This window comes from Palaemon carinicauda, chromosome 5 (genome assembly GCF_036898095.1).
Source record: "Palaemon carinicauda isolate YSFRI2023 chromosome 5, ASM3689809v2, whole genome shotgun sequence".
NCBI classification, from domain to species: domain Eukaryota; kingdom Metazoa; phylum Arthropoda; class Malacostraca; order Decapoda; family Palaemonidae; genus Palaemon; species Palaemon carinicauda.
The window spans coordinates 25,964,545-25,977,743 of NC_090729.1; positions in this window are offsets into that span (position 1 = coordinate 25,964,545).

Consider the following 13,199-nt stretch of genomic DNA (forward strand, 5'->3'; position numbering starts at 1 on the left):
CAATAATAAAGGTAGAATTATTTGTAACTCCCGTGTTTTTTGAGTGATTATTATAGTACAATTATTAGTATTTTCCCAGTTTTTGCTATGTCTGATTTTAATCAAGATATTTTGCTAACATAATGTAACTATATTTCCGTTTTAGCGTGTGTGTTGGTAGAGGTGGGGTTGCTTAATGCCTAACGTAAAAGATTGACTAATACAGTTAGACGAAGCTAAGTTCTGTATCAACATTAATCCGAATCATAGTGTTTTGTTACAATTTGTATTTAAGGTATTGAATCAAATCAATTAATTTCTTATTAATCTTATTTTTTCCAACTTTTCTCTTCTGACTTACATTATATGACACACTTCCCCCCGAGAATTTAAATAAACATATGTCGATTCAACTTTTAGTTTAGAATGATTTTGATCAATTGCATATTATTAGCACGTTCAGCGAGCTGATATATATATATATATATATCTATATCTATATATATATATATATATATATATATATATATTCTTTTTTTTTATAATTTGTCAGTTTACCCAAAAAGTTCTAGCCTTCGTCAAGCAATACCAGCGTGTTTCCATGCCTTTCAAAATTGCCGAAAAATTAAATATTAGTCAATATACACTGTTTTTTTAGTAGAATTATATATATAAATAGCTTTCAATCCTTTAAATTAAGCTCATAAAATAGTAACTGGTTTATATGTAGCCAATGTACTGTTTGACAATATCTTGATTAATATACCTATTGTATATATGTTGGTGTGGTACTGTTATAAACCACACATTAGAGTTCCATCTCATGTCTCTTCAAATGTGATATGTATAGTTTAGACTTGTAGGTTACTTCTTCTGAATAAGTCTATGTAAGTTAACTTTTAAAACAGTTTATTAGCAGCTCCATCACAGGAGTATAGATGGTTTGGTCGGATGACCATTCCGTATGACATGTTGGAAAGAACTAACAAAAATATCATGTTTGATGATAACGTATACTTAGTTATCTCAGCATTTATACAAATATGTAAACACAACATTAATGCAGGAAGCCATCTTGTTCCGGTGAGGACACTCAACTGTTTCTCACGTGATGCTTGTATTATGTTTACTCTTCATACAAAAATGTTACATTGCAAAGGTTTAGCTTGGTCTTGACTTTCGCATCCTGTTTATGACTGAATTGGCGTTCTCACACTCCTCCTAACTTCTCTATTGATCCCTTGGGTCATGGATTTTATTGTGTAAAATATATAATTATTACATATATATATATATATATATATATATATATATCTTTCTTCGTGGCCAAAAGGATTAGTCACTTTCTATATAAGCTTGCCGACCAGGGTTCGATTCTCGGCCGGAGCCAAGCTCTTGTCTTTGTGTGATTTCGCCTGGGGCTCTGATCCCGAGGTCGCTAAGAGAATCCAGACATTAATATATCTAAAATATATATGGCTTATTTGAATATGAAAAACACGTAAAAATGTGCAAAATATATCATATATATATAGTACGTAGATATATAGTATATTACAGCTGAAATTCATCTAATCTTCTTCTAGGTGTTCTAGCAGAGTTCATGTACATAAGAGGATGAAATCTAGCTTTCGTAAAGCTTTTTAAAAGTTGTGTTGTGTGGTGTATATATAGTATATATATATATAGTGTGTGTGTGTGTGTGTGTGTGCGTGTGTGTGCGTGTGTAGCAATATACTTGGAGGTCTATATAAGGTATAAAAAATAAAGTTAAATTCGTAAATAATCCCTTCTCATTAAAAAGTTAAAGATGCAAATATGTCAGTATTGATTCTCAATGCATGAGGAACAGCCTATTGTTGAAGTTTGAGCTTTTTTTTTTTATTTATTACGGCTATTACTTGGAGATCCTGCCAATCTTCGGCTGCTGGAGAGACCATCACAGTACAGAAATTTGATTTTAGACTCCAGACGACGCAGGGAAATCGAGATGAAAGAAGGACATGGTCAGCCGGATGAATAATGCCATTTGTGGAGGTCTTTTGCACATCTGTTTAAGGTATTACTCTTGGAATAGCCGGGGAGGGTAAGTTCTGGGAAATAGGAAAGTAAATTGTTAATGGTCTTTTGCAGAAGCCATTTCATGATTCATTTTGCAAGAGAAGACATCTTATAGTGAAGGTACACAAAATAGCACACACACTACTATATATAATTCATATGTGTAGAATTTATATATATATATATATATATATATATATCACAGAGACAAGAGCTTTTGACCGGCCGGGAATCGAACCCTGGTCCGGCAAGCTTGTATAGACAGTGACTACGACTTGGTCACGAAGAAAGATAAAAGTCACTGACAATTCTTCTGTACTTATACCTGTCAAATTCAGGTGTTTTTGCACTTAGAATTGAAATCCACCCATCTTCACCATCTTTACTAATTGGTAGTTGGTTACTTGGCTTTCGATTAATGATAGATTTTGAACATTTAGACGTGTTTTTCATATTCAAATAAGCCATATATATTTTTTTATACATTAATGTCTGGATCCTCTTAACGAACTAGGGATCAGAGCCCCAGGCGAATTCACATAAAAGACAAGAGCTTGTGACCGGCCGGGAATCGGACCCTGGTCCGGCAAGCTTGTAGAGACAGTGACTACCACTTGGTCACGAAGAAAGTTAAAAGTCCATGACAATTCTACTGTACTTATACATGCCGAATTCAGGTGTTTTTGTACTTAAAATTTAAATCAACCCATCTTCACCATCGCAGCTAATTGGTAGTTTGTTACTTGGTAATCGCTTAATGATAAATTTTGCACATTTAGACGTGTATCTCAAATTCAAATATGCCATATATATTTTTGATACATCAATTTCTGGATTCTCTTAACAGCCGGTTACAAGCTCTTGTCTTTGTGTGATTTCGCCTGGGCTCTTATACCGAGGTCGTTAAGAGAATCGAGACAGTATGAAAAGGGCTTCAGTGAAACCTTTTGTAGGTAGAAAATATCGATGAAAGCTAATGATTAGACCATGTGGTAAAGTGAAAGATAACTTGGAAAGAACTGGATTACCGGAAAATGTTTTCGAGTTAGAGATAACGTATTATAGTCCAGGAGCCAAGGGGTGTTTGCATCCATTTTATGTCCACAAAATTACCCACCTGATTATGATATTGGACCACCTTGGACACCATTTTTAGCGAGGGTGTTTGTTCTGAAACCCGGCAGTAATGGAGATATTCACTAGTTTGTTAGAAATGCTCTGATGCAAAATCGCTCCAAAAGTTAGGGGTACGGGAAATTAAAATTAACACAACATTGCACACAATTAACTTATGGTTTTTTGTTGGTGCTTAAATTGAAGCTAGTTTAGTTATCTACAACATGAAAACCAGTTCAAGGTCATCAGAGGAAAGTCAAGGTCACCAGAGGTCAAAGTGTGACGTAATTTGACTTATGCTTGAAATTAAGACTTTCTTTCATTTGAAGGCCAACAAAAAAACTCATGATGATATAACTTTATTTGAATGCACATCTGAATACCATATAATATTAGGTAATTTTAGAAAAAAGGATTGAAGTCTCTAACACAAATAGTAGTCCCTTTGAAGTTGAGTGGAAAATAGCGAAAATTTTCAAAATTTCTCAATTGCATCCCTTACTCACCTGGTTTTGATAGTAACCTCATTGGACACAATTTTAGTTGGGGTGTTTGTTCTGAAACCTGGTAGTAATGGAGATATTTACTAGTTTGTTAGAATTTGATTACTTTAATTTTGTAACAATTTGTAATTTTAATATTTAATTTATCAAAGAAGCATTTTTAGCAAAAATATCTTAGCTAGTATCGTTGAATTATAATACCAAGGCAAAAAAGTAAACCATACACTTTTCCTATATGTGACCGATTAAGGGTTAATGCTCTTTTTTTTTCTTTTCAGGACTGATGAGTACATAGGGACATCATCAACTATGGCGGATATCCCAAGAAAACGGAGACGGACAGCTTCACACCGATACCTAGCCAATCCACTGATCCTGAGAGGTGCATTATATGCCAAAGAGATGAACCCAACCTTAATACATCAGTGACAGAGAATGGCAGATTAGCAGTAATCCAAGCTGCTGGCATTAGAGGGGACTGTGTGTTAGAGAGACTGAATCATGTTGATCAGGCGAAGTTTGTCTACCATGTTAATAATGATTGCTACAAACGGTACACACACAAAAGGAATCTTGAGAGATTGCAGCTGGCAGCAACATCTGACGCAGGTGCACAGCAGAGTACCTCATCTGGTGGTCAGATGAGGAGGACGTTCCTCAACTGCAGCACGGGATCCAGCATCACGTGCAGCAAAATGTAGACATCTTCTCCAAGCCGTGCTTCATATGTGGCCATGTAAAACACAACAATGTATACAAGAAGTGGCGAATCTCAGAGGAAGGCCGTGCAAAGTCCTTCCTGAGAGCTGCACTGTCTTCAGGATGAAGTATACACGCGAACCAGGGACTTGCAAGATGCAGATGCTGTGTTTGGGGGCAGATTTGGTACTGTCACAATGACTGCATCCGCAAATATATCTTGAAAGGAGAAAGACAGTCCTCCAAGTCTGCGTTGCCGTCCATCTGGTCAAAAGAAGCTGGATATATTTGCAAATGTAATGAAGAACATTGAACCAGGTTTGAACTCTGGGAGGTGCTACAACTTGTCATATGTATCTGATAGTTGCAATATAAGTGGTACAGAGTGGTGATAGAGATGTCACTGCCTTCAGAAACAGGGATATGAAACTGTATTTGCTAAATATGTGTGGTAATGATGTGTCATTCTTCACCCCCTCAAAGTGCAAGGGGCCCCTACAATCTTCATCAAGAATAGTGCTGTAGATAGCATGCCACAACACTCTGATAGGGAAATGACTTCAGATATACTAAAACAGTGTGGTTTATTGTTAAGGAATTGTTTCTTGAAAGAGGACTTTGAGCTCAATGACAAATTTTGTGACGCCAATGAACTTGAGAAAGCGTACAGAGACAGCAATTCCAGATGAAGTTGCCGAAGTGTTCTCAACACTGTTTGACTTTGATGTGAATTGCAATTACAATGACCCTGACAACTCACAGCATAAAAACCTGGATGACTTTGACATTTCTGATGGAAAAATGAGAAAAATACTCTCTGTTTATCAGGTCATGTTTTACATAGTGAACAATGGTAGAAAGCGCACTCCTCTGCACATGCTGAACTCAGAAGCAGTATACAATGCTTGCAGGTCAAAAACTCTCATCTCAAGTTTCAATCAGTTTGGACTTGCAACCAGTTATGATGAGGTTCTTCGCTATCATTGTGATATGGCTTCATATATCACTGGATCAAATCGGGGGTCATGTCCCTCTTCCCAGTCAGTTTGACCGAAGTAGATTTACTATTGGCGCATTTGACAACTTTGATCATGAGGAAAACACTTTGTCTGGAATTGGTGGAAGTCATGACACTGTGTCTATCCTAATGCAGGACAAACCAGCTGGTACATTAGGGAAGAGTAAACCAAATATGTCCCAAACTCAAGTAACACAACAGAGAAAGGACAATTCAAACAGGAACTAAGTTGTCAGGTTTTGAGAAACTACATAAAACCTGCCAAGAAACCCAGTCTTCCAATTGTGTATGAGGTTCCGGAAGATCTGTATGAAGCAGATGAATGCCGAAGAAATGTTACAATGATGAAGGATGCTGCATGGATACTAGGCAGAATGAACAAGTCAGATATGAAGGAAGGCATCAGAGAAACAAGCCAAGAACAACAGATGCCCTCATGGAGTGCCTTTAATTTCCTTGTTACTCATGAATATGTTCCTCAAAAGATAATAGGGTTTCTTCCTGTTCTTCCATATCCTGTCCACAGAGTACGCTACTTTGTACAGTGGCCTCAAGAACTTTCAAGATATCCTCAGTCAGTTAGATCAGCCTCATTTGCCCATAACTTGTGATGAGGGGGGTATACCACATTGCCAGAGAGATCATCATGCATAACCCAGATGAATTCAGCAACTTGGTTCTTTGTTTGGGATCGTTTCACCTAATCAAGGTTGTCATGTGGAGCTATTGGCAGATATATTGATGGAAGTGAGGCTGGGAACTATCTTGGCTGAGTCAAAAGCTTTTGGTAGAAATGTTGTTAGGTCAGTGCTTCATGGTACGCACTATACGAGGTCACTAAAAGGATTGATGTTGTCTCAGTGAGTGCCATTGACAGGTTACAGTGGGCCGAATTCTTCAGAATCAATGGTGTTGAACCATACATGAACGAGCTTTCGTTGATACTGTTGATGAAGTCCTCTGTGTCAGAGAAAAAACAGGAGGAAAGCAGGGCACACTTAGAGGCATTCATTTTAATTCTCACCAAAATTGATTGATGACTTCAATGCCTTTAGGTCAGACAGATGTGAGGTATCCGAGACGTTTGTCTTTTGGGATCAGTTTGTGAAAATGGTATCCATCCTGAGAAACCATGTCAGGGCCGACCGTGAGGGAAACTGGGATCTCCATCTCCAGAGTCTTCAAGCCACCCTCGCCCCTGTTTGCTGGATGTGATAGGATAAACTACCTGCAATGGGCTTCAGTTTATCTGGAGGATATGAGGAAGTTACCACAAGATGCCTCAAATGTGTTTGAAAAATTCAAAGCTGGAAAGTTTGTTGTGAAGCGGACAGGAGGTCAATTCACTTCTGTTGGAGCAGACATGTGTCTTGAGCAGACAATCAATCGCTCTCAGAAGATTGCTGGTGGTATCATAGGGAGTACAAAGAGGGAAGCAGTTTGTTGCTCAATGGGAAATTATCCACTATGAGATGTTGGCAGTGGTCAACCTGCAGTACAAGATCAGTGGTGATGTCACTACACCCAGCAGAGAACTTCTGGTGAATCATGAGTTCAATCTCCCAGCAACTCGAAGTTCTGAAGCCTTGGTTGATGAAATAATTAGGTATGTCAAAGAACATGACAATCCTGTGAGATCTTCTGCGCAGAAGAGTAAGGGATGATGTACAGACCCTACACAATATCATATCACAGGAATTAATGCCACAGGAAATCCATAATGATCTTCTGCAGTTCGATGCTACATGCAAGACACTCTATGAGACCTTTCAGACTGAGCGATTTGTGACAAGACAACATTTAATCTCTGACACCATCCACCGCCGAAATCTGAAAACATTTAAAAGCAACACAGCAGCAAAGCACACTCGCCAAACAAAAGCCAAAGAGAACCAGAAGCAGTTGTCGGAAACTCAGAAGATCTTTGACATTGTCAGAGTGCGAGGGTATGACTTACAAGACCTGCTCACTCTTATGACCTGATTGACACAAACTATCTCTTCGACTCAGAAAGGCTCATGGTCAAACCATACCAAAGTGACCTCTGACATGAATTGGAGAAGTTGCTTGATGCAAAGGACTACCTGCAGCCACCAGCATGGACACCTGCAAATACTCGCTGCAATTGTGGATGTCATGGGTTACTTGCGTCGAATGCGAACGGTTAATATCAATACCTTTGGTGATCTCTGCACAAATTTTCTGGGTTATGTGCATGGCCTTTGCAACAATGCAAATCGTATCGACTTTGTGTTTGACACATATATTGAGGGCTCAGTTAAAGACAGTGAACGAGCAAGGAGATGTAAAAATAGTCCAATTGACCTGAATGATATGTCACCTGGAACACCAATACCAGTCACCATGGAATCATTCTGGGCTTCATCTATGAACTAAAGCCAAAGCTCCAAGGGTTAATTCGGGAGTAAATTTTGGAGAACCCAATGCAAACAGCAGACATATGTTGTGAGTGCATTTGGACTTAGTGAAACCAAACCATGCAGAGGTGTTTTTTAATGATATCAGCATCCAACTGCCTGAACTAAATCACAGAATTGAAGAGGCCGACGTGAGAATGATCCCACATGGCCCTGCATGCTGTCAAGGGTGGAGCTTCAAGAATCATCTTATTGTCAAATGACACAGATGTCCTGGTACTTGGACTTCATTACTGGAATCTCTTGAGAGGTTATGGCCTCAAGGAACTGTGGATAAGAGCAGGTGTGGGAAATGCAACCAGACACCTACCACTGCATACCTTGGCAGAGAAGATGGGACCCCTGAGATCCGCAAAGTCATACTACCACTCCATCACCTTACTGGTTGTGATTCATGCAAGCACATTTGGAACTAAATCTTCTGGTTTGAAAGCAAAGCCCTGCTCAATATCTCTGTGAATTTGGGGATAGTATCCAACCAATATTGACTTTGCGGCAGTTGAAGAGTATCTTGTGAAAGTCTTCAAATCTGGAACACCATGTAAATCAATGGACCAGCTGAGGCATCATCTCTACCATCACAGCAAGAAGACCATATTAGACCTTCCTCCCAACTAGTCGCTCAGTTAAAGGACACATACTTCGAGCATTCTATGGGACATACATTGCCAGTTACACTGCCTTGACAATGCAGAAACTATAACCCGTGCGAGTTTGGCTTCTATCAGGATTACTGTGCTCTGATGCGCCGAGAGAATGCAGTTTATTGCTTCCAAATGATTTTCCACTCCCATGCAAATGTTCTGCCCTGTGCTACCCCAGCGCTGTCCTTGCAGACAAAATCAAATTACATGTTGCCTGCCCTACTGCAGCTGCAAGTCAAGCAACACAGGCTGTAGAAATCCGGTATCATGGAATCGTTTCACTAGTAAATAGGTTTCATGCATGCAACTGATATTCTTCTAAAATGTTGGTGTAAAGGTTGATGGAAAATGATTTTTGTACCCCATCTTATCATATCTGTTAAGTTAAATGATGTTCCTGTGCATTGCCGTATGTCTGTCTTTTTGCATGTATGTAATTGGCAAAAGTTGCCGATTTTCGCTATTTTCAACTCAACCTCAAAGGACTACTATTTGTGTTAGAGACTTCAATTCTTTTTCTAAAATTACCTAATATTGTATGGTATTCAGGTGTGCATTCAAATAAACAGTTATTTCATCATGAGTTTTTTTGTTGGCCTTCAAATGAAAGAAAGTCTTAATTTTAAGCATAAGTAAAATTACGTCACACTTTGACCTCTGGTGACCTTGACTTTCATCTGATGACCTTGAACTTGTTTTCATGTTTTAGATATCTAAACTATCTTCAATTTAAGCACCAACACAAAGCCATAGGTTAATTGTGTGCAATGTTGTGTTAATTTTAATTTCCCGTACCCCCTAACTTTTGGAGCGATTTTGCATCAGAGCATTTCAAACAAACTAGTGAATATCTCCATTACTGCCGGGGTTTCAGAACAAACACCCTCGCTAAAAATGTGTCCAAGGTGGTCCACTATCAAAATCAGGTGGGTAATTTTGTGGACATAAAATGTATGCAAATACCCCTTTGGCTCCAGGACTATCAAGGGAACAATATGCATAATAGCTTCTTGAATGATATGGTCAATTTACTATTGAAACATATCTTTTGAGTTTTATGGGCTCTAACGTATTTTCTTTACACCTTTAATATCTTTGAGAGATTACTCTTACTTTTATTTTGAATAGATAATTTTTAGCCAGTATTTCTTAGCAGTTATTGAATTTGAACGTGAAACTACTAAATATAAGATATAAATTCTTTTCTAGCGTCTCTCTCTCTCTCTCTCTCTCTCTCACTCTCTCTCTCTCTCTCTCTCGACTAGTCCAGGAGCACGTAATTCAAGATATTTTTTTATATTATGGTTCCTTTATTCATTGCAGCTATATTCATGCTTTCCAGTCGTCTAAGCCTTTTTTTTTTCAAAGTGGAAGCAAATATTTTGTAAAAAAAAAAAAAAAAAAAAAGTAGAGGAAGGAACAAAGTGATCCGTGATGAATATTTTTCTTTTTTTGATGCAACGAGCGAGAATGATCCTGAATTAATTTCTTTGTGATATGAACAAAAAGGTCGAAGTAAAATGAGATTACCTATAAAAGATGGAATTTTGATTCGATAGTTACAATACCATATCAGTGAAAAATCACCTAAATAAATGGAGGTTGCGAAAGAAAAAAAAAAAAAACTTCCTAGAAAGGATGTTTTGAATTCTCAATCAACCAATTCTTGTTTAGTAGTTGTTGAATGAAAAAAAAAAAGTCATAATGGAAGTTCAGTAGTTACATCATACCGATTTCCTAAAGGGTGATTCTCTTAATTACGAAATGATGAGGCAATTTTTAAGATGAAATGACATTAGTAAGGATTATTTTCTCTTGAAATACGATATTTAAGATTCTCATTTAGTCCATTAGTTTTTTGATACGCCCCTATGTCACTGAATGATCAAAAAACCACATTAAAAGTTAGGTGGGTTCAATGCCTTCATCCATTTTATTTTTGGGTTAGTACCAAAAAGTTTGAGGCTGTAACTGCTTTGCAAATAGTTAATTTCTGTTTACGTTGAATCAGCTACGCCAAATATATATATATATATATATATATATATATATACATTGACGCACAGGGCCTCACTTAGACTTTGCTAGCCGAGACCTTTTAAATCGATAATGGTACATCCATCATATCATACTTCACGCTTCATAGTCCTCAATCATGTAGGCATGCCATCTTCCTACTCTTCTATTGCCTTGTGGGATCCCAGTTGAAAGTTTGGGGAACTAATTTAGATTGTGAACAATGAAAAGAGTGGCCAGACCATCTTTCTAACCCCTCACTATGATCAAAACCATATATGGTACATGAGTATTTCTGTCTTACAGTTTTATTTCAAATACTATCCTGCCATTCAACTACAAATATTATTTAAATTCTTCAATGTTTAAGCAAGTTAGATCACCTCCACCATCGACTCGGGTGAAACAAAAAAGTTGATATCAATATCCTGACTGACGATGTCCATACCTCTCACGTTTCTTGGGAATTCTAATTGCATCAAGAACCAACCCTTCTTTATGCAGCTTTTCGACCGGCTTAGAATATGAGGAACGCTTCTTTTAATTCTCACTTCCTCGATTTCAGGAAAAGACATTTTTGAAGACTAATATAATGAATTACGTCATGTATGTGTGAAAGGGACTCATGGGAATCTCTTAAGGGGATAATCAAAACAATCTGTTAAGTTCAAAAAAATAAAAGAGTGCAAGAGTTGAGTGGAATCCCGTTGACGTGTGTCTGCAATAGGAAGATTAATAGTAGTTTTCTTTGCATGAAATTTTATTCTGAAAAGATGCAAGGAAAATTAAGATGTTGGATGGAGTAAAATCTTAGAGATATTGGATGGAGTAAAATCTTAGAGATATTTGTTGACGTAAAAATATGCGTATTTTTCTTACACAAACTCTTTAATACAAGCCCCTTTCACCTAAATTTTAATCTATATGACTTACAAAACAATAATCAAGAACATTCATGTAAAAAAATATAGTGATTGGAGAAATTACTTCTTTCAAAAAGATGGAAAGATACTCTGAGAGAGTAAGGGATGAAGAATATGAGATAACATAAATATTATGTTATTACCTCCACCAAGGAAGTTATGATATTGAGTCGGTTTATTTATTTTTTATGTGTGTGTATGTCTGTAGAAAAGATTAGGTCAAAACTACATGACAATTTTTGACCAAATAGCCACCCATATATAGATCTTAGGCCATGGACGACTACATTAATTTTTGGCGGATTCTGATTCTATATTCAGATTTGGCATTTTTTGTGTGTGTGTGAGTGTCTGTCCTTTTGTAGAAAAGATTGCGTTAAATCTACTTGACAGTTTTTGACAAGATTTTCATCACAGATGGATCTTAGGTCATGGACGAGAACATTATATTTTCGAGATTATCCAGATGCAGATTCTACATCCAACTTTGCAATTTTTGCCATTTTAAAGAACACGCCGAAACAAATTGACGTATCCTCCACGAAATATCAACCGCATAAAGATCATAGGCCATGGACAACTTCATAAACCTTCGAAGGAGGTCAAGTATCTTTTATTGCTCTTATGAACTTATATCTTATGGTCTTCTAATAAAGGAATAAAGAACTATAGAACTTACTGAATGATATATGGTACTGAATTGTATTTTGTCAGAAAAATTGTATAATGTTAAGCATAATTGTATTGACATCAGAGTAAAAGCAACTGAAATTTTAAATATGGCATTCAGTTATATACCTCCATGTATAATGATGAATTTGATGATATCCATATATACACACATATATAAATATATATATATGTATAAATATGAATATATATATATATATATACATATATGCATATATATATATATATATATACAAGTATATATATATATATATATACAGAGTATATATTTATATATATATCATATATATATACATATATATATATGCATATATATATATAAGTATATAAATATATATATATATATATATATATATTTATATATATTATATATATATACAGAATATATATATATATATATATATATACATATTTATATAATATATATATATATATACATATTTATATATATATATATATATATGTATATATATAGCATATATGCATTTACATATATATATATATATATATATCTTTATATATATATATATATATATATTATATATATACAGAGTATATATATATATATATATAGTACATATATATATAATATATATATATTCATATATATATATCTATAGTATATGTATGTATACATACATATATATTATATATATATATAAAATATATTTGTGTGTGTATGTGTGTGTCATATACATATCTCCGGTGCATCATAAAACTGAAGATATAATCGGAAAAAACTAAATTCCATATTATTTCCAGGTTAATAGAGAAACTAGTTTTTTACTTTTCCGATTATTATGTATCACCTGTGTGGTCACACGATCGTATATAGTAACGACATTTCTTTTTTTTTTTTAAATATTATCCTATGTCTCTTTGCTCTCCTCACATACTGGCAGCAAATTTTATTAACCAGCGTGCTTCACTGTTGAACCGGTAACAGAACCAGTCGACGGTTTAACAATATATAGCATATCTGTGTTATGACCTTCTTACTGGGACTCAATGAAACTATAATAAAGTTACTCAGTTTCATTCATCTCGCCTTTGACTTATAACCTACTCTTGGCTCATCACGTTGGTGACCCTGGAGGTCGACTCGCACCTCC